The 23,132-nt window shown below is 37.2% G+C and overlaps 1 long non-coding RNA gene across 1 annotated transcript in view; it reads left to right on the top strand.

The window, feature by feature from the left end:
- Positions 1-11,414: 11,414 nt before the first annotated feature.
- Positions 11,415-23,132, top strand: part of LOC128778622 (uncharacterized) — a 257,752-nt gene continuing 246,034 nt past the window's right edge. Inside the window, exon 1 of the long non-coding RNA XR_008424287.1 lies at positions 11,415-11,540. This is a non-coding gene — a long non-coding RNA (uncharacterized LOC128778622). The remainder of the gene's footprint in view (positions 11,541-23,132) is intronic.

Raw genomic sequence — 23,132 nt, 5'->3', positions numbered from 1 at the left:
AAGATTGGAGTATATTTTTTTTAATTTTTAAAAAATGTTTATTTATTTTTGAGAGAGAGAGAGAGAGCAAGAGCAGGGCAGGGGCAGAGAGAGAGGGAGACACAGAATCCAAAGCAGGCTCCAGTCTCTGAGCTGTCAGCACAGATCCTGACGCTGGTCTTGAACTCACAGACCTCAAGATCATGACCTGAGCCAAAGTCAGATGTTTAACAGACTGAGCCACTCAGATGCCCCAAGATTAGAGTATTTTAATGATTTTACACCAGGCATAGTTATTATGGCCATGTTTCTGAACAAATGGAGCATTCTTTTTTAAAATTTTTTATTTCATATTTTTTTTGAGAGAGAGAATGCATGTGAGTGGGGGAGGGGCAGAGTGAGAGGGAGAGAGAGAATCTTAAGCAGGCTCCATACCTAGTTCAGAGCCTGATCTCACAATTATGAGACCATGAGCCGAAATCAAGAATTGGACACTTAACTGATTGAGCCACCAAGGTGTCGCTTTTTATTTATTTACTAATTTTTATTTTTGAGAGAAGGATAGGGCATTCTTTTTTGCTCATAATCAATTTAGGAATTCTTTCTTCTACTGAAAGAAGTTTAAAACAACTTTTCTTAAAAACCTTACCATTTAAAGTAGCAAGACAATTAAGGTACTGAGTAGTTTTGTTTCGAGATGCTCCTTGTCAGGCAAAGGATCAGGATGAATTCCACATCAATTTATGGTAGGAGATAAGGAATAGGTTTTATTAGAGAAAAGAAAATCTCACAAGGCAAGATCAGTGACACATATATACATGGTCTGCCAGTCTATCACCACTGCACAGCATGGCTTCCATTTAGGAGATTGTGGGTCTTTTTTCTTAAATGGCAAACATGAGAAAGTGGTCTTATCACGGGAGGAATAAACTGGCCATTTGAATTTTGGGTTCTAGCTATTTATAGTTGTCTGGGATGTTCATGGTCCAGCATCTGAGACCTTGTGACCTGTGCAATATTGTGACTCTCTGGGGAAGGGAGCCTGACACCTGGGATGCTCAGCCTGCATGAGCTCCTTTTGGGACCCCATTATCAGCTTCTCAGCCTGCTTGTTGTCTGGGAAACCCAGGCCTAAGAAGCACATCATTGGTAGTACTTGCTTTGTACCCTTTGAAAATTAACTTCTCAAGGTCTCAGCTTCCATATCTTAAAATAGGAATTATATGTATCTCATGGAATTCCTTGGAAATTTGGAACTTATTCCAAATGAACTAGATTTCTTTGTTTCTCAAAAAAGAACTATATAATCATTTAGTAGTGATTATTAAAAAACACAAAATTGTATTTTTGTGAATACTGGGCTTTAAGTGGAGATTTCCAGAGAACTAGATTTCCTTCTGAACTCAAGCATTATTTAACATTTGTTTTAACCTTTTCACGTGGACCTGAAAATTAGATAACAAAATGTCCAAATTATTAAGATTTTGAAACATTTTATCTTTATTGCAAAATAACACTGGCTTCAAAAAGAAAAGAGTAGCATGACCACTTAGGAAATATCAAAAGATAATTCCTAGGGTTTCTGGCATACGCTAATGACATATTTCTCTACTTCTCCATGAAATTGACACGAAGAATCTCAATGTCTCTTGTCTTATTGCTCAGGAACAACTCAAGCAAGACATTCCTTATAGTAGGAAAGCCTAAGGCCTTTCTAGAGCATTCTATGAGGAAGCATTAGTGTAGCATGCAGTGGAACACACAGAATACCTTCTGTGTACCAGGCACTATGATTTATCTTTTACACATATTTTTGTATTGCATTTTCACAACAGTTCCTATTGCTCTCCTTCAGTGGTTAATCTAAATAAAATAATAAATTACTAAAGGTAGCTATCTGAGGAGAAAGGATACCCACTTTTCTTATTGAGGAAATGAATTATTCTCAAAACTTTCCATGGATGGAAGGTCTTAAGAAATTTCAGAACTTGGCAGCAGAAATATATATCTATATATATCTATATCTATCTATCTATCTATCTATATATTTATCTATATCTATATTTATATATATAGATAGATAGATAGATAGATTTTTTTTTAATACCAAACTTTGCAGAAGGAAAATAGATGAAGATTTAAATGGAAGAATAATTTAAACAAGAAAACCTCTAAGGACAATGGCCACACTCCCGTTCTAAGGAGAAGACAAGTTCACTGTGTGCAGTAAGGGAACTGGGTAGGACTGTTCCAGATCCATAGAATACTGTTAATCTCATCATCATAGTGCACAGAGGCTAGGAGATTAGAAGCTGGAATTAGACAGATGAAGGTGAAATCCAGGCTTTCATATTTTTCTAACTGTGACTTTAGGCAGGTCATTTCAATTCTCTGAGTAATTGTTTTCTACTTATAAAAATGAATATAAGAAAGGTCTACATAATACATTACAGATTAGTTTACACACAAAACACTAGCACAGTGCTAGTAGGTACATTAACATTGAGTAAGGAGTGTTATTGTTATTCAAATGTTTGTTGCTTGAGCAACTTCTAAATGGCAGTCTTCCTTGTGTCTAGGATTGGATGGAATCCTTGTTGAGAAGCCAAATGGCTAGGGCATTGTGCCTGACATCAGGAGTTCATACCTCAAGGGAGGTGACACAGATCTTTTCCCATTTATAACATGGAGGATTACCAGAAAGCAGACACTCTTCTTAATCCTGTTCAGATCAAGTTACAGATTTCCTTTTCCTTTTCTTTTTTTTTTAAACGTTTATTCATTTTTGAGAGACAAAGAGAGACATAGTGTGGGCAGGGAAGGGACAGAGAGAGAGGGAGACACAGAATCTGAAACAGGCTCCAGGCTCTGAGCTGTCAGCAAAGAGCCTGATGTGGGCCTGGAACCCAGGAACCGTGAGATAATGACCTGAGCCAAAATCAGACACCTAACTGACTGAGACACCCAGGCGTCCCTAGGTTTCCTTTTTCTTATGAAGTGACATGTGAATTTGAATCCAGAGTTCATGTTAATGCAAATAGGATGAGAACTATTGGCTTTAAGAAATCATCTGTACTATTTAAAATAGCTGGTACTGATACTTGGCATTTGTATGTTAACAAACACACAGTGCACAAATTCATAACAAAACAGATTTCATCTGAATGTACTTTGACAATAAGAATAGTTAACTTTCCATTCCTTTTTTTCATCTGTTTTGTTTTTCCTTCTGTGGTAGAGAAAAGGCATCAATGCTTCTGAGTGAAACATGAGAACTATTTTTTTGCATAACAGATTTATAAGTACCCTGAAGTACCATAATAAGAGAGATAGTAAAATTCCAAATTATTCCCTACTACAAAACTTAAAGTACAAAAACTATTGAAATTTTTGATCATCTTTTTGTTTAAATGTTTATTTCTTTATTTTTGAGAGAGAGAGAGCACAGGCAGGGAAGGGACAGAGAGAGAGAGACACAGAATGTGAAGCAGGCTCCAGGCTCTGAGCTGTCAGTACAGAGCTCAACATGGGGCTCAAACCCACAAACTGTGAAATCATGACCTGAACCCAAGTCGGATTCTCAACAGACTGAGCCACCCAGGCGCCCCTCTTTTAATCATCTTTTAAGTCTACAAAGATACTCAAAGCATAATACCATTGTTTTTACTTCTGAAAGAACTTACCCTTAGGGCATTATGTTGTTGTATCAGACCGAGAATTGCTTTATATTACTGTGTGTGAGTTTTATAACTTAAAGAAGATCTTGCTTGGGGGAAACATGCCACTTAAGATATGGTATGTTAGAGAGAAAGAGCTCCAAAATTCATAGGTTCTCTTCCATTTAGATGCTTTAAACCCTCAAGTTATTCTGAGAGCTTAATGAAGAATGCCATATATACATACTATTGCCTCTGAAACTAAGCAGCAGAGTCCCAGAGGGTCAACTGAGAGATGTTTTGATCCATAGTTGATATCAATGCAGGGAAGGCTCAGTCTAAAATAAGAAATGAGCAGTCTTCAAAGACTTGGGATCTGTGGTTTAATTAAAATGAATGGAGGGAGGTATTCAGGGGGAAAATTTTTAGGAGCATCAAAGCAAGAATTGATTGATTTTAAAGACAAAGAAAGTAGACAAGATGATACTCCCAAAGGATAGAATAAATGTTCTAGTAAAAATGGAGCAGCATTATATATCCTTTTAAGACCTCTTAAACATTGTAAAACAAATAGAAATTATTCAAGGCAGATTCCATAGCTCTGGTCATTGGATTTCATGTGAATCAGGATCATATGTTAAAATACAGATGCCCAAACCATATGCTAACTTTAATGGTTGAGATTTTCTGAGGGAGCAGCTAGATGATTTTGATGCAGATCAAAGTCTAAGAATGGATACTCCCTAGTTTTTGTCACCTGATGTGCCAGGCCATACGGAAAAGGCTCTGGACTTTAAAAGAGTAAGGCACCACTTCGGTCTTCCCTTCTACTGTAGGAACTATGGAAAATGGAAGTTTTATTAGAACATACAGCAATGAGGTATTTTTGAAGATTTGATGTTTGTTATGTGTGTGTGTTCATTTGATAAATGCTTTTTTTATATGAAATTTATTGTCAAATTGGTTTCCATATAATACCCAGTGCTCATCCCAACAGGTGCCCTCCTCAATATGCATCACACACCCTCCCCTCCCTCCCACCCCCCAGCAACCGTCAGATTGTTCTCAGTTTTCAAGAGTCTCTTATGGTTTGGCTCCCTCCCTCTCTAACTTTTTTTTTCTTTCCCTCCCCCATGGTCTTCTGTTAAGTTTCTCACGATCCACATAAGAGTGAAAGAATATGGTATCTGTCTTTCTCTGTGTGACTTATTTCACTTAGCATAACAATCTCCAGTTCCATCCATGTTGCTACAAAAGGCGATATTTCATTCTTTCGGATTGCCACGTAGTATTCCATTGTGTATATAAACCACAATTTCTTTATCCATTCATCAGTTGATGGACATTTAGGCTCTTTCCATAATTTGGCTATTGTTGAGAGTGCTGCTATAAACATTGGGGTACAAGTGCCCCTATGCAGCAGCACTCCTGTATCCCTTGGGTAAATTCCTAGCAGTGCTATTGCTGGGTCATAGGGTAGATATATTTTTAATTTTTTGAGGAACCTCCACACTGGTTTCCACAGTGGCTACACCAGTTTGCATTCCACCAACAGTGCAAGAGGGTTCCCGTTTCTCCACATCCTCTCCAGCATCTGTAGTCTCCTGATTTGTTCATTTTAGCCACTCTGACTGGCGTGAGGTGGTATCTGAGTGTGGTTTTGATTTGTATTTCCCTGATGAGGAGCGACGTTGAGCATCTTTTCATGTGCCTGTTTGCCGCCTGGATGTCTTCTTTAGAAAAGTGTCTATTCATGTTTTCTGCCCATTTCTTCACTGGATTATTTGTTTTTCAGGTGTGGAGTTTGGTGACTTCTTTATAGATTTTGGATACTAGCCCTTTGTCTGATATGTCATTTGCAAATATCTTTTCCCATTCCATTTGTTGCCTTTTAGTTTTGTTGATTGTTTCCTTTGCAGTGCAGAAACTTTTTATCTTCATGAGGTCCCAATAGTTCATTTTTGCTTTTAATTCCCTTGCCTTTGGGGATGTGTCAAGTAATAAATTACAGCGGCTGAGGTCAGAAAGGTCTTTTCCTGCTTTCTCCTCTAGGGTTTTGATGGTTTCCTGTCTCACATTCAGGTCTTTTATCCATTTTGAGTTTATTTTTGTGAATGGTGTAAGAAAGTGGTCTAGTTTCATTCTTCTGCATTGTTGCTGTGCAGTTCTCCCAGCACCATTTGTTAAAGAGACTGTCTTTGTTCCATTGGATATTCTTTCCTGCTTTGTCAAAGATGAGTTGGCCATACTTTTGTGGGTCCAATTCAGGAATCTCTATTCTATTTTGGTCTATGTGTCTGTTTTTGTGCCAATACCATGCTGTCTTGGTGATTACAGCTTTGTAGTAGAGGCTAAAGTCTGGGATTTGTGATGCCTCCTGCTTTGGTTTTCTTCTTCAGTATTACTTTGGCTATTCAGGGTCCTTTGTGGTTCCATACAAACTTTAGGATTGCTTGTTCTAGCTTCGAGAAGAATGTTGGTGTAATGTGGATTGGGATTGCATTGAATGTGTAGATAGCTTTGGGTAGTATTGACATTTTGACAATATTTATTCTTCCAACCCATGAGCACGGAATGTTTTTCCATTTCTTTATATCTTCTTCAATTTCCTTCATAAGCTTTCTATAGTTTTCAGCATACAGATCTTTTACATCTTTGGTTAGCTTTATTCCTAGGTATTTTATGCTTCTTGGTGCAATTGTGAATAGGATCAGTTTCTTTATTTGTCTTTCTGTTGCTTCATTATTAGTGTATAATAATGTAACTGATTTCCGTACATTGATTTTGTATCCTGCGACTTTGCTGAATTCATGTCTCAGTTCTAGTAGACTTTTGGTGGAGCCTTTCGGGTTTTCCACGTATAATATCATGTCATCTGCAAAAAGTGAAAGCTCGACTTCATCTTTTCCAATTTTGATGCCTTTGATTTCCTTTTGTTGTCTGATTGCTGATGCTAGCACTTCCAACACTATGTTAAACAACAGCAGTGAGAGTGGACATCCCTGTCGTGCCCCTGATCTCAGGGGGAAAGCTCTCAGGGGGAGCAGGGGGATCTCAGAGGGAAAGTTTTTCCCCATTGAGGATGATATTAGCTGTGGGCTTTTCATAAATGGATTTTATGATGTTTAAGTATGTTCCTTCTATCCCGACTTTCTCGAGGGTTTTTATTAAGAAAGGATGCTGAATTTTGTCAAATGCTTTTTCTGCATCAATTGACAGGATCATATGGTTTTTTTCTTTTCTTTTATTAATGTGATGTATCACATTGATTTATGAATGTTGAACCAGCCTTGCAGCCCAGGAATGAATCCCACTTGATCATGATGAATAATTCTTTTTATATGCTGTTGAATTTGATTTGCTAGTATCTTATTGAGAATTTTTGCATCCATATTCATCACTGGCCTGTAGTTCTCTTTTTTTGCTGGGTCTCTGTCTGGTTTAGGAATCAAAGTAATGCTGGCTTCATAGAATGAGTCTGGAAGTTTTCCTTCCCTTTCTATTTTTTGGAACAGCTTGAGAAGGATAGGTATTATCTCTGCTTCAAATACCTGGTAGAATTCCCCAGGGAAGCCGTCTGGTTCTGGACTCTTATTTGTTGGGAGATTTTTGATGACTGATTCAATTTCTTCGCTGGTTATGGGTCTGTTCAAGTTTTCTATTTCTTCCTGTTTAAGTTTTGAAAGTGCGTGGGTGCTTAGGAATTTGTCCATTTCTTCCAGGTTGTCCAGTTTGTTGGCATATAGTTTTTCACAGTATTCCCTGATAATTGCTTGTATTTTGAGGGATTGGTGTAATAATTGCATTTTCATTCATGATTTTATCTATTTGGGTCATCTCCCGTTTCTTTTTGAGAAGGCTGGCTAGGGGTTTTTCAATTGTGTTTATTTTTTCAAAAAACCAACTCTTGGTTTCATTGATCTGCTCTACAGCTTTTTTTAGATTCTATATTGTTTTTTTCTGTTCTGATCTTTATTATTTCTCTTCTTCTGCTGGGTTTGGGGTGTCTTTGCTATTCTGCTTCTGTTTCCTTTGGGTGTGCTATTAGATTTTGTATTTGGGATTTTTCTTGTTTCTTGAGATAGGCCTCATTGCAATGTATTTTCCTCTCAGGACTGCCTTTGCTGCATCCCAAAGCATTTGGATTGTTTTTTTTTCATTTTCATTTGTTTCCATATATTTTTTAATTTCTTCTCTAATTGCCTGGTTGACCCATTCATTCTTTAGTAGGGTGTTCTTTAACCTCCATGCTTTTGGAGGTTTTCCAGACTTTTTCCTGTGGTTGATTTCAAGTTTCATAGCATTGTGGCCTGAAAGTATTCATGGTATGATCTCAATTCTTGTATACTTATGAAGGGCTGTTTTGTGACCCAGTATGTGATCTATCTTGGAGAATGTTCCATGTGCACTTGAGAAGAAAGTATATTCTGTTGCTTTGGGATGCAGAGTTCTAAATATATCTGTCAAGTCCATCTGATCCAATGTATCATTCAGGGCCCTTGTTTCTTTATTGATCCTGTGTCTAGATGATCTATCTATTGTTGTAAGTAGGGTATTAAAGTCTCCTGCAATACCACATTCTTATCAATAAGGTTGCTTATGTTTGTGATTGTTTTATATATTTGGGGGCTCCCGTATTGGGCTCATAGACATTTATAATTGTTAGCTCTTCCTGATGGATAGACCCTGTAATTATTATATAATGCCCTTCTTCATCTCTTGTTACAGGCTTTAAGTTAAAGTCTAGTTTGTCTGATATAACTATGGCTACTCCAGCTTTCTTTTGACTTCCAGTAGCATGATAGATAGTTCTCCATCCCCTCACTTTCAATCTGAAGGTGTCCTTGGCTCTAAAATGAGTCTCTTGTAGACAGCAAATAGATGGGTCTTGTTTTTTTATCCATTCTGATACCCTATGCCTTTTGGTTGGAGCATTTAGTCCATTAACATTCAGTGTTATTGTTGAAAGATATGGTTTTAGAGTCATTGTGATGTCTGTAGGTTTCATGCTTCTAGTGATGTCTCTGGTACTTTGTGGTCCTTGCAACATTTCACTCACAAAATCTCCCTTAGGATCTCTTGTAGGGCTGGTTTAGTGGTGATGAATTCCTTCAGTTTTTGTTTATTTGGGAAGACCTTTATCTCTCCTTTTATTCTGAATGACAAACTTGCTGGAGAAGGATTCTTGGCTACATATGTTTTCTGTTCATCACATTGAAGATTTCCTGCCATTCCTTTCTGGCCTGCCAAGTTTCAGTAGATAGGTCTGACACTAGTCTTATGGGTCTCCCTTTGTAGGTTATAGCCTATTTATCCCTAGCTTCTTTCAAAATTTTCTCTTTATCCTTATATTTTGCCAGTTTTGCTATGATATGTTGTGCACAAGATGGATTCAAGTTATGTCTGAAGGGAGTTCCCTGTGCCTTTTGGATTTCAATGCCATTTTCCTTCCCTAGATCAGGGAAGTTCTCAACTATGATTTGTTCAAATACACCTTCAGCCCCTTTTTCTGTCTCTTCCTCTTCTGGAATTCCTATTATACGGATATTGTTCCGTTTGATTGCATCACTTAGTTCTCTAATTCTCCCCTCATACTCCCGGATTTTTTTATCTCTCTTTTTCTCACCTTCCTCCTTTTCCATAATTTTATCTTCTAATTCACCTATTCTCTCCTCTGCCTCTTCAGTCCGTGCTGTGGTTACCTCCATTTTATTTTGCACCTCATTTATAGCATTTTTTAGCTCCTCATGGCTATTTCTTAGTCCCTTGATCTCTGTAGCAATAGATTCTCTGCTGTCCTCTATACTTTTTTCAAGCCCAGAGATCAATTTTATGACTATTATTCTAAATTCTTGTTCTGTTATATTGCTTAAATTGTTTTTGATCAATTCATTAGTTGTCTCTACTTTGTGGAGTTTCTTTTGAGGAGAATTCTTCAATTTCATCATTTTGGGTAATCCCTGGGGTGGCTCTAAACTGCAGGGCACTTCCCCTGTGTTGTACAGAGTAACTTGTGTTGGTGGGCGGGGCCACAGTCAGACCTGATGTCTGCCCCCAGCCCACCACTGGGGCCACAATCAGACTGGTGTGTACCTTATCTTCTCCTCTCCCAGGGGCAGGACTCACCGTGGAGTGGTGTGGCTCCTGTCTGGGCTACTTGCAGACTGCCAGGCTTGTGGTTCTGCTTTGATGGGATCTGACGTATTAACTGGGGTGGATCTGCAAGGTGCACAGGGGCGGGAGGGCTAGGCTTAGCTAGCTTTGCTGTCGTTGGTCCCCTGCAGTAGGGGCCCTGCAGCACTGGGAGGGAGGCAGACCCATCAGAGGGATGGATCCACAGAAGCACAGTGTTGGGTGTTTGCACAGTGCAAGCAAATTCAGTGACAGGAACTGGTTCCCTTTGGAATTTTGGCTGGGGGATGGGAGAGGGAGATGGCTCTTGCCAGCACCTTTGTTCCCTGCCAAGCTGAGCTCTGTCTTCCGGGGCTCAGCAACTCTCCCTTTTGGTGTCCTCTCATCCTCCCCTCTCTCCGAGAGCAGAGCTGTTCACTTTTAACATTCCAGATGTTAAGTTCCGCTGGCTGTCAGAACTCCCACAGTCCGGCCCCTCCGCTTTTGCAAGCCAGACTCGGGGGCTCTGCCTTGCCGGGTGGGCTGCCCCTCCACTGCCCTGGCTCCCTTCCACGAGTCTGTATAGCACCGTATCCGCCCTTCCTACCGTCTTCCGTGGGCCTCTTGTCTACACTTGGCTCCAGAGAGTCCATTCTGCTGGTCTTTTGGAGGTTTTCTGGGTTATTTAGGCAGATATGGGTAGAATCTAAGTGATCAGCAGGATGCGGTGAGCCCAGCATCCTCCTACGCTGCCATCTTCCCTGTCTAAAGGATAAATGCTTTTTGAAGACCCCACTAAGTATAATCCACTAAGTAATTCCTGTTGGCAATAAAAGGGTGATTCAAACAGTTGAAACTCACTTTAATTTACTCACATTCGAATTGTAGAGACACACAAGCAATGAGGAAAATACCATAGAGGGCATTAAGATGGAGACATGTGCAGAGAGAGGATGACAGTTGGTATTGGGAGCTTGAATTCAAATTGAATGAGGAACTTCTCATAGCAAATGATGCTTAAGCCAAATCTAGAAATATGATTGTATACCTATGTTAACTTGGGGGTGTCTGTAAGAGCATATTTTAGTCAGAAGTGATCAGGTAAAAAGGTTCAAGGTCATGAAACAGCTGGGGCAGCCAAAAGTATTTAAATATATCATTTTAAATATTTCTGGGTATATTAAGTTAATACCACATAGAGTAATTAAGTATACCCAGAGTAATAGTCACGTGAAAGGAGTGCAAAAGATGGAAAGGGACAGACGATGAAAGTCTTGCTTGATAAAATAAGTCTTGTTTGATAAAATAAGTTTTGTTTGATAAAATAAGAAATTTAAATTTTATTTTGTGAACAAAATACTGAATGATTTTAAGGGATCAAAATGAAGAGACCAGATTTGCATATTTGAAAACCCCTTTTGCCATCCTGATCTCATTATGATGCATGATTAAAGGTGTGGTAATGCGGTTGAGGTCTGAGAAAATATTATGGCAATTTTGGCTAACAATGAGAGAGATGGGAATTGAGATGAAAGATAGTAAGACAATAAGCGAGACTTTCAGATTTAATATGAGTTAACTGTGAGTAAATAAATGCACACAAAATATCAATATTTGATCTGCGAAAATACTTCACTGCAAGATGTTTGAATAAAATACTCATTCCCTGTAAGCATGCAGGATTTGGAAAGAAAACTAAGGTGGATGTGACTGATCTTGGAATCCAGAAATACTCCTCTGTCCTCTGAGGCACAAGAGTGGCAAGAACTATGGAGAAGGAGTCCTTGGAATTTGGTAGGCACAAGTTTTGTTTATTGTCTCTTAATATTTTCTTAATTAAAGGAGGACCCGATAAATGTTTGAAAAATACTAAACTTGAATCAATGGAAGGAAAAATATATAATTGTTTCTTAGTTAATGTTTTAAATAATCTGGTATTAAGATGGTTAGCCTGGGGTTAACAATATCTATTAAGCATCCAACAATATTAATTGCCCCAGTTATATTTATTAGACAGCTATATATTCCATCAACTGAGAACATTGAGTGAAGGACTCTGCCTTCTTAGGGTTTATATTCTAGTGTCAGTGTAGGATACACCTCATGTTCTACATATAAAATCCTTCCAGGGGTGTTGTGTGAGGTGGTGGAAAGAATAGTCACCTGGGAATCTTTATGGAATGGATAAGACTCAAACTTGCTTTCAAAAATATGGTACTTTTGCTTCCCACAATGCCACAAAAGACACTAGGCAGAAAAGTATCCATGGAGTAAAAATGTAGACACATTTGAAGAGATTAATAACATGTATTTTCCTGATTAATTGGAAGACAAGAAAAAAGGAGAAAGAGAAAAGAGGAGAAGGAGGGGGAGGAGGAAGGGTAAGTGGAAAAGGAGGAGGAAGAGGAAGAGAAAAAAAAGGAGGAAAGAAAATGAAAAAAAAATTTTAATGCCTGTAATACTTTCATCTGGAGATAAGCTTAATTAACAGTTTTCTGATAAACATTCAAGTCTCTTTTTAAAGTGTATATTATATAGCTTTGCAGCTGTTTTTTTTTGCTACAACTTTGTATCATTTTACATAAAGTAATTATGAGACCAATACACAAAAAGGCATGTGAATGAGAATATTTTTAATCACAACACTGTTTATACCTGTCTGTCCAGATTTTTACATTTAGCCTTTTAGTGTCATTATATTATTATTTTTAAAATTTTTAATGTTTATTTATTTTTGAGAGAGAGACAGTATGAGCAGGGAAGGGGCACAGAGAGAGGGAGACACAGAATCTGAAGCAGGCTCCAGACCCCAAGCTGTCAGCACAGAGCCTGATGTGGGGCTTGAACTCACAAACTGGGAGATCATGACTTGAGCCAAAGTTGGACACTTAACCAACTGAGCCACCCAGGTGCCCCTAATTATATTATTTTAAAATGGTAAACACAATAGCAAACAACATCATTCTACTATGACAAAATATAAGCATTAATATTTTGCTACCTTTTCTATGTCTCTACCTATATATTTCTTTAATAACTATTTGGACCATATTCTGTATACAAGTTAATATTCTTTTTTTCCATCTTATGGTATAACTTTATCCCAAACTCTTTAAATATTTATTTTAAAACATTTAAAATGGCTGCATGGTATTTTATCACACGAGCCATATTTTTTAAAATATTGTTCCACATTCTGGTCTATAAATAAATATATCCATGTACATGTATTTCCTTAGCACACTCTGGGAATATGGTAATAAATAATGGGTTTTATTTCATTGATTCATGTTCCACCTTCCAGTGCAGAATCCCACATTCTATTTGCTTCATCATCATTTCTGTAGCCTTCTGGATATATATCAGGTGTTCTTATTCCAAATCTGGCCTGTTGTCACATGGCGTCTTCCTTACTCCCTTGCTTGCTTAGACTCCAGTGCTCCCACCTCTGCCCACTAAGCCATACTGTCTTGTCTTGCGTCTCCCTCCTATAGAAATGAGCAGCCTCCCCTCAGGTGCCATATTAATTCTGGCTACTACCTTATTTATTTATTTATTTATTTATTTATTTATTTATTTTTGTCTATGTTTTTCTGGACATGAAGTCACTTCCACAATATGTCACCTCTTCTGGAGGGACACTGTAATCACTGCCTCATGCCTTCTGCACGGTAGGACTTTCTTGGGTGCCTCTATTACTGTGGTGAGGTCAGGGTGATGAAGCAGCTTTATGTACTCTGCAGCCAAAAAAAAAAAAAAAAAAAAAAAAAACAAAAGAAAAAGAAGAAAGTAAGTGAGGAAGTTCTCCTTTCAGAAGTAAATCTCTCTTTCCTTTAATAAAGTCACATTTTCAGGTCCATAAAGTAGTGCTACATATGTCATAGCCATTTACAGGGATTTTTATAAACTAGCTCTTTCATCGTTTGTTTATTACTCTCTAATGAGATTTAGATGTATGTGGAGTAGGAACTGGGCTAGAAAATACATTTAGAATGGGCAACGTGTTATATTTGAAATCTCTGCCTCTTCAATAACTCTGGCTTTGTTATTAAGCCAACCTGTGTGTACCTGGCTTTTTCTATTTTTCTAATTATTTCTCTGGGCATATATACTTTTAATAAAGTATAGTATTTAGGTTTAAATTGAGACTTCTGCTTACCTTCTTTTTAGTAAGTCCTTAAAATTCTTTGAAAAGTCCTTTTAATATCTGATAATTATTCTGAATGGGGGAAGGAATGGAAATACTTTAAAAAGAGTCACCCTGCCTCTTCTCGGACAGACTGTTAGAGATGAAGACAGCCATTTTACAACCACTGATAAAAAAGAACAAAGAAGATTCCCAGTGTAGACCTATGTGAGTGAGTTTTGGCACTAGTTGTATGTCTTTGGCTTTGCCTTGGGAATTTCAACCTCTAACTAGGCCTTCTCCATCCCCAAGCTTTTTCTTAGGCATGCTTAACATTTTCTCAGGCAGGATGACCCCTATTTTTATGGAAGGCTATCTGATATCTAGTGTGGTATAGGACTGGATGCTAAATCTTTCGCTCAAAGACCAATGGCCCAAAGAGGGCCTTCCTTCCCTAGCGGACTTTCTCTAATTTCTGTTTCTGACTCTGCTCATAATTAAGCATTTATCAGAAATCTGAAAGAAGTACCTCTGTGAGCCATAGAATCCTTTATATTCTTCTGTTCAGGTTAGGATGATACCAGCTAATGGCTCCTTTCTCTGTTCTTATTCTTTTCAGTGTTTTTTTCCCAATACAGCAGCGAAAGAAAAGAAACATTGCTCCTAAACATCTGATTTCTGAACTTAATTGGTCTGGGTTGAACATAAAAGTCAGAAAGAGATATAGTTAAAAAAAGAGAAGACAACCAATAAACATCTGAAAAGATGTTTGACCTTTTCATATAAAAAGAAATGCAACATTAAACAACTATAAAAGCTCATTTTTATATATCATTTTGACAAAAATTACAAGGTTTGATAATATCTTGAGCTGGTGAGGACAAAATTATGCAGAAGCAAATACTGGTGCTGAGAGACAGTTGACATATACCTCATTAGTGTCAATTTGGTAACACATATAAATTAAAACTGCCTATACTTTTTGTTCCAGGAATTATAGCACTAAAATATACCTCATAGGTATTTTTACCAAATTGTGCCAAGATATGTGTATAAGGATATTCATTTAATTAAGTGTGATATAGAAAAATTATCAAACCTCATAGAAACATAAAGGAATCAAAAAAGAACTCGATACAACCAGGACCTCAATCAAAACACAGAACTGAAAAGTATGCTATTGAAAAAAATAAGGTATACACCAAAAGGAAGGATTTCTAAGATACATTAAATGAAAAGGGCACAATATATAGTGTGATTCTGGTCTGTGAGAATAAAAGTGAATCTATCTGAGTGGTATAAAAATGTTTTTCTAGCAGGTAAAAGTAAATACTAATCGTTATTACCTTTGGGAAGATAGATTGGTTGGAGTATAGCAGCTTTTACTTTCCATTTGGAAGCCTCTGTGTCCTATAATGCAACTTTATTTATTTTTTATAAATGTCAGCAGGAGATATGTAGACTGAGCTTAAGCCAATTTTTGTTACATAAGCTCATAAAACAAAATGTGTGTGTCTACGTGTATTTCAAATTTTTTTAATTTAAATTTTTAAATTTTAAGATCATCATATATTCACAAGGTGTTGCAAGAAACAACACGGTGTTTTTGAGTATGTCTCATTGCACAGCTTTTTCAGTGTTGCTAAATGGATAGCTAAAGCGATTTAAATATGTAAATACTGATCAAGGAGCTGAAGTTTTAAAAGTATTACTGTATTAAAACCTGACTGGGATGGGAAAAGACTCTCAATCAAGGCAGCACATTAGAATCATCTGGGAGCTTCTTAAAAATAGTAATGCTCAGGCACTACCTCACACCAATTAGATCAGAATCTTTTATGAAGGCAAGGATTGGACACATAAATTTCTTAAAATTCTGTAAGTAGTTCTAATGTACAGGCAGAGTTGAGAACTATTGGCTATACCAGTGCTTCTCAAACTTTAATGTACATAAGAATCAGCTGGCAATATTGTTAAGATGCAGATCTGTGTCTATACATCTGGGGTGAGGTCTGAGACTGCACATCCAACAACCTTCAGGGTGATGATAATGCTGGCCATTGATGGACTGACCCTGGAGTAGAAAGGGGCTATGGGACTGGCTGTAGTATTTGCTGAGACCTGGGATTTTGAAATACATAGGGTTCTATGTGGGAATCTAGGGGCTGTAGATACAGAAAAAATGTGAGTGGAGAACAAGGGTAAAAAGGAGAAGAGGGAGAGTGTGATAGGGAAAGAAGTGAAAGAGCTGGTGAATCAAGAACAGATAGATGGATAGCTTTCAAGGGAGCACCTTTCCTTTTGTCTTTACCTTGTAAGAATACAATTGTCCTTTGGAGAAATTTTGTCTAACTTTCACCATTATCCTAAGCAGTTATTATACCCTTGGATAGTTACAGTTTTGAAGAAGAGTTTTGGATTTGTTCCTTGAGAAAATATGAACGCCTCAGTGAATTTATAGCTCAGTTCAGCCTTGTCTGAGTAAGTACTTTAACATCATAATGGCTCTAAACATTTTGGAAGGAACATCAAGGGCAATGAGAGCTCACAACTGAATGGCAACAGATATTTATGGAGCACCCAATGCCTGGAACTTTCACTTATATTATCTAATTTAATTTCATAACAATTCTATGAGCTAAGTACATGTTCATATTCTTATTTTGGAGATGAGGAAACTGAAATGAAGGCATTGAAGCATTCAAGTTATTTCCCAAGGTCACATAAATATATAATAATAGAGGTAATTTCTATACTCAGATGTTTTTACTCCAGGTTCAGTGTTCTTTCCATTTCAACTAGAAGAGTCTGAATGGATGGATAGATAGATAGATAGATAGATAGATATAGATATAGATATAGATATAGATATAGATATAGATATAGATATAGATAGACAAATGAAGAAAAAACATTTTATTGTATAATTTATAGATTGTCAAAAGATAGAGACTAGTATGTAGATTATAGAAATAGTTATGAAAGAGCATTCGATTTAAAGAACATAATTAGAAAGCTCAAAATATAGGTTGTGAATGGCTTGCTGGTGGACTACTCCAGTGAAAGATTGAACTAGTAACAAGTAAATGTAAGAGTAGTTTAGGAACCTAATACTATATTTAGGAAGTTGCTTTAAGGATGCTCTAGTATTTTTTTTTTAATTTTTAACGTTTTATTTATTTTTGAGACAGGGAGAGACAGAGCATGAACAGGGGAGGGTCAGAGAGAGGGAGACACAGAATCCGAAACAGGCTCCAGGCTCTGAGCTGTCAGCACAGAGCCTCACGCGGGGCTCGAACTCACGGACCGCGAGATCATGACCTGAGCCGAAGTCAGCCGCTTAACCGGCTGAGCCACCCAGGCGCCCCAAGGATGCTCTAGTATTAAAAATAATCCTTAGTTTTTCTCAGCTCATTTGCTTAGAACTGTGTAAAAGACTAAAGCTCGTGTGCAAAGTTGCAAGTACTTCTATGAGAGAGCTACACAGAATGCTACCCCAGGAATAGAGAAGATGTACAAGTAAATCTCTCTCCCTCTCTCTCTCTCTCTCTCTCTCTCTCTCTCTCTGTGTGTGTGTGTGTGTGTGTGTGTGTGTGTGTGTGTGTTTTAGAGGAAGCTAAAGTTAAAAGACTTTTCAGCATCAAGGTTGAAATAGGCTCAAGGCCAGAGCTGTCAGAGATGTAAAACAAATTTTAGAGCATGTTGAGATATATAAACTTTCATGCTAAAGGCCAGTCTATCCTAAAAGCCAGCTCTCATGCTGAAAGCCATTTGGGACCCTCATATACCTGCCTATAGTAATGTTAGCAGTGGCTGCCATTAGAGACTTTTCAGCAGTTACCCTGGACTCTCTTTCCCTCTCTGTCTCTCTCTCTCTCTCCCCCCTTCTCTCTCTGATGCTCAACTGCACTCTCAAGCTGTTGCTCTGTTTCTGCTTGTCCTCCTGGCTTTTGAACTTGGCGTAGTTCGGTAAAGACTTGATATCCCTTGTGACTAATTTTCAGCAGTGGGAAGATGCTTCTCTCTGATACAATCTCTCAGAACTCAACCTGTGACACCAGGGCTTAGCTAATTCCATGCAATGTTCTCCCCTCCTTCATTAGTAAAAGATGCTCAGGTAATGTATTGCAATTATAATTATGTTGAAGATATTCCCAACACACCTGATGTTGATGTGCAAAGAGATATTAAGTAGTAAAATATCAAGGCCAATATTCCTATCACTACTACCTTGAAATACACACTGACAGTGCTATCTAAGGAAACTAGAGCAGCAAAAGGAAGCCTCTCCTAGCCCATTTGTTAGCTTTGATTTACAACTGAACCTGATCGATCTTTGTTATTGTCAAGTAATCAGTTATTGCTGAGGATGTGAAAAACCAAACGAGATGGAATCTGCCAAGAAAGATTCAAACCAAACATGTTTCCCCCTTATTTAGTTCTCTTGTTTCTTTACTAGTTTCAGACTTAGGCATTTCATGACATTCTGGGTGAATGCCAAGGATAAACTTCAGTATGTTTTGCCTGACTTGAAAAACTAAATGCTGGAAATTATAGAAAAAGTACTTTTCAGGTCCATTCCTTCAATCTCAGGGATTGTAAGAGCATACTAAAATACAGTCTGCAAGTATTATTGTCACAATTACTTTTCATCATTCACATGTGAATTTTTATTCTTTATTAATTAAAGAGGAAAATTCTGGTTTTTTACATGTGTGTTTACACATAAATAAATGTGTATTAAATTAATAAAGTAGGAACAATAGTCTCTTCCACATGTTCTTATTGAGTGAATTTTAAGACACTTACAAAGCCATCAAAATTTTATTCTATTGCTAAACATTCTGTTGCTTGAAAGTGTAAGGTGGATCCCTGTCACATTCAGCTATGTTGTAACTTTTGATAGTGTCCCACAGTTCTTAAGTGTTTTATTCTGTTTTTCTTTTTTTCTTCATTTTTTTTCTCTTTGTGTTTCCGGTTGATAAATTTCAGTTAGCCTGTTTTCAGATTCACTGACTCTTTCCTCACCTATGTTGCATCTAATGACAAGCCCATAGGAGGCAGTCTGCATTTTATTACTGTTTTTAATTTTTTTTATAGTCTCCATCTCTCTGTTGACATTACCCATTCAGATATGATATCAAAACACTTTTGCATACTAGGGAAACTCACAAAATTTTTTGACACTTTTTGCTTCACAGTGTATACTTTAGTTGTACCAAATTATTTTGTTACTTGAAAAAAAAAACTTTCTAATTTTACATTTAGTGAAATATTTATCTTCAATACCAGCCTCAAATAGTATCCTGGAAAGGCTTCCTTGTTTGACTCCATCAATCCTTTGTATAATTAATAGCCCCTTTCTATGTTTTACCAGAATATTTTCTGTATATATTTATATACATATTAAACTCTATTATAATACCTATTGCTATTATAGTACATCATATTATTATACCTATTATATTGTTATTATATCTACTATTGGATATCTATCTCCTTTATAAGACTATAACATCCTCAAGAACAGGGAAGACATTTTTTCCTTATTTATAACTCCTGGGACATAGTTAAGTGTTCAGTATTTTACTATTTATTTTCTATCTTATTCTTAAGAGCATGTGACAAGATTATAATAAACATAAGTGATAAAAGAATGGTAAATCATAAATAGAAATAAAGAATCAAAACAAGTGGAAATGCAAATACAATTAAAAACTTGAAACCCTTTCAAATAAATGCCTAAATATGCAAACTATTTAATGACAAAACTGAGTTTTAAATTTGGCTCTGAGCTCTCTAGAAGGCAAGTAAGTTAAATGGGAGACAATGGTATATTAGATAGACAATTGCCACAACAATGAGGGATAAAAAAGAACCACATCTCAGTGACCCATACCATTTACTTATCATGCATTTCCAGGTCAACTTGAGCAATTCTGTTTGTTTCGATTGGGCTGAGATCTGGGTATTGGCTCATCTACGCTGTAATGACTAATCTATTCTGCTTTAAGCTGCAGGCGTGAGGGTCTGTTGCAGTATCTCTCAGTTTCCTTGAAAAAGTGGGCTAGAATGATCATGTTCTTAGGGACATGTAGGGATCAAAAAGGCAGAACTAATATTATAGGCCCTTCTCAAACCTATGGCTCTGTCATATCTGCTAACATTCTATTGCCCAACGTAAGTGAGACCCAGTGTCAAGAGGCAGGGAAGTACTCTATTCCCATGTAAAGTGGCACCAATGAGGCACTGAATATCTCTGAATCATAATCTAATCATACATGATAAATTCCAAATTTAAAAAAAATTTTAGTGTTTTTATTTCTGAGAAAGAGAGACACGGAGTGCAAGTGGAGGAGGGACAGAGAGGAGACACAGAATCCAAAGCAGGCTTCAGGCTCTGAGTTGTCAACACAGAGCCCAAAGCAGGACTCGGACTCATGAGACAGCCGTGAGATCATGACTCTTAACTGACTGAGCCACGCAGGCAGCCCTGAATTTTTTTTAAAGTAAGAATATTATTTTGGGAGGAGAAACAAAACTGTAACTAGTCTCATATGCCAAGAAATATTTCTCAAGTGCTATTTGATACATTGGACATACCACTGACAATATTTCCTAAGCCTATCTGGTTTTAAATTTTAATTGCTGTTTCTTTAGCTTCACCTAGCAAAAATAGATGTTGATGTTATGATTATTGTTTCATTGTTACAATGTTGTTAAATTATTGCATTATTTAATAATATCTTCATAACCATGTTAGAAAGGGAAGGAGATATCTTTATTTCTATTTTATAGATAAGGAAACATTACTCAGGGATATTGAGTAATTCTTCCAGCACCAAAGATTTAATAAATGACAATTGAGATATCACAAATCCCTATTCACTCCAGTATATCATACCATTTTTTTCTAAGGCCTGGAACTACTTTAATTCTGAAATTGATAATGATAATATAAATAGGAGCTATGTTCATACACAAGGCTAGTATTTATGCACAGTATTGAAAAGATTTGTCATTGTCTCTTCCTTTCTAGCTCCACCAGAATTCACTATGGTGTTTATTTTTTTATTTTTATTTTTATTTTTTTTAAATTTTTTTTTTTCAACTTTTTTTTTTTTTTTTTTTTTTTATTTTTGGGACAGAGAGAGACAGCATGAACGGGGGAGGAGCAGAGAGAGAGGGAGACACAGAATCGGAAACAGGCCCCAGGCTCCGAGCCATCAGCCCAGAGCCCGACGTGGGGCTCGAACTCACGGACCGCAAGATCGTGACCTGGCTGAAGTCGGACGCTTAACCGACTGCGCCACCCAGGCGCCCCACTATGGTGCTTAGATGCATTCATTTTTGCTTGTGAATGTCCATTTGTTCCAGCACAACTTGTTGAAAGACTCCCATTCTCCATTGAATTGCCTTTTCTCCTTTTGTCAGAGATCAGTTGGCTAATGTTTGTGTGGGTCTACTTCTGGCTCTCAAGTCCGTTCTGTTGATCTATTTGTTCCTTCACCAAAACCACACTGTTTTGATTATTGTGGCTTTAATTTTTTATTTTTATTTATTTTTGAAAGAGAGAGAGAGACAGAGAGAGACAGAGCATGAGCAGGGGAGGGGCAGAGAGAGAGGGAGACACAGAATATGAAGCAGGCTCCAGGCTCTGAGCTGTCAGCACAGAGCCCATTGTGGGGCTTGAACCCATGAACTGAGATCATGACCTGAGCCAAAGTTAGATGCTCAACCGACTGAGCCACCCAGGCACACCTGTTGTGGCTTTTTTAGTAAATCTTGCTGTTCTGTAGTGCTAGTGCGTCTACTTTGTTCTTCTACTTCAGTACTGTGTTGGCTATTCTAGGTCTTTCACATATAGATCCTGTACATATTAGATGTATTCCCAAGTACTTCATTTTGGTCCTAATATAAATGGTAGTTTTTAATAGACTTTGAGAAGTTTGGTGTTCACAGAAAAATCGAACAGAAGGTATAGAGATTTCCCATATACCTCTTACTTTCACACATGCACAGCCCTTCCTCATTATCAACATTCTCCACAAGAAGGGTACATTTGTTACAATTGTTGAATCTACATTGACACATCATTGTCATCCAGAATGTATAGTTTACATTAAGGTTCACTCTGGGTGTTGTACATTCTATAGGTTTAGACAAAGGTATAATGGCATGTATCCACCATTATACTATCATGTTGAATAGTTTCATTGCCCTAAAAATCCTCTGTGTTCTACCTATTCATCTCTCCCCAACAACACCTGGCAACCACTGATCTTTTTACTGTCTCCATAGTTTTGCATTTTCCAGAATGTCATATAGTCGGAATCATACTGTATGCAGCCTTTTAGTGTCAGCTTCTTTTACTTAGTCATATGCATTTAAGTTTTCTCAATTTTTTTCATGGCTTATTTCCTTTTAGCACTGAATAGTATTTCACTGGATGTACTAAAGTTCATTTATTCATTCACCTACTGAAGGACATCTTCATTGCTTTCAAGTTTTGGCAGTAGTGAATAAATAAGCTGATATAAACATCTATGTGCAGGATTTTATGTGGACATAAGTTTTCTACTCCTTTGGGTAAAACATCAAGGAGCATGATTGCTGCAACATATGGTAAGAGTATGTTTAGTTGTGTGAGAAATCACCAATCTACCTCCAAAGTGGCTGTACAACTTTCCATTCCCACTGTTGTTGTATAATTGTTGTTGATTCTTTGGGATTTTCTACATAGACATCATGTCATTTGCCACAAACAAACAAACAACCCACCAACCCCCTCCCCCCAAAAAAACCAACTAGTTTTATTCTTACATTCCAATCTGTATATTATTAATTTTCTTATCTTATTGCATTACCTAGGAATTTCCAGTATGATGTTGAAATGAATAATGGCAGGGACATCACTATCTCTTCACACGGTCTTTTCTCTGTGCATGCACATCCCTGGTGTCTCTTTCCTTTTTTATGAGAACACTAGTAAGATGTGGATTGGATTAGGGCCCACCTGTATGACTTCATTTAACTTTAATGACCTCTTTTTTAAAATATAATTTATTGTCAAATTGGCTTCTATACAACACCCAGTGACCTTTTTAATGGTTGTATTTCCAATATAGTCTCATTATGAAGTTAGGGGGTTAGGCCTTCAACACATCAATTTTGGGGTATACAATTTGACCCATAATAAGTATTAAGCATAAGTCTACTGAGAGAAGTGTCCAATAAACTAGGTTTTAAGAAGGACACAG

Source organism: Panthera pardus, unplaced genomic scaffold (genome assembly GCF_024362965.1).
Source record: "Panthera pardus isolate Hobbes unplaced genomic scaffold, ASM2436296v1 HiC_scaffold_20, whole genome shotgun sequence".
Lineage (NCBI taxonomy): Eukaryota > Metazoa > Chordata > Mammalia > Carnivora > Felidae > Panthera > Panthera pardus.
The sequence above is the reverse complement of the archived record's forward strand: the minus strand, read 5'-3'. Positions and strand labels throughout refer to the sequence as shown.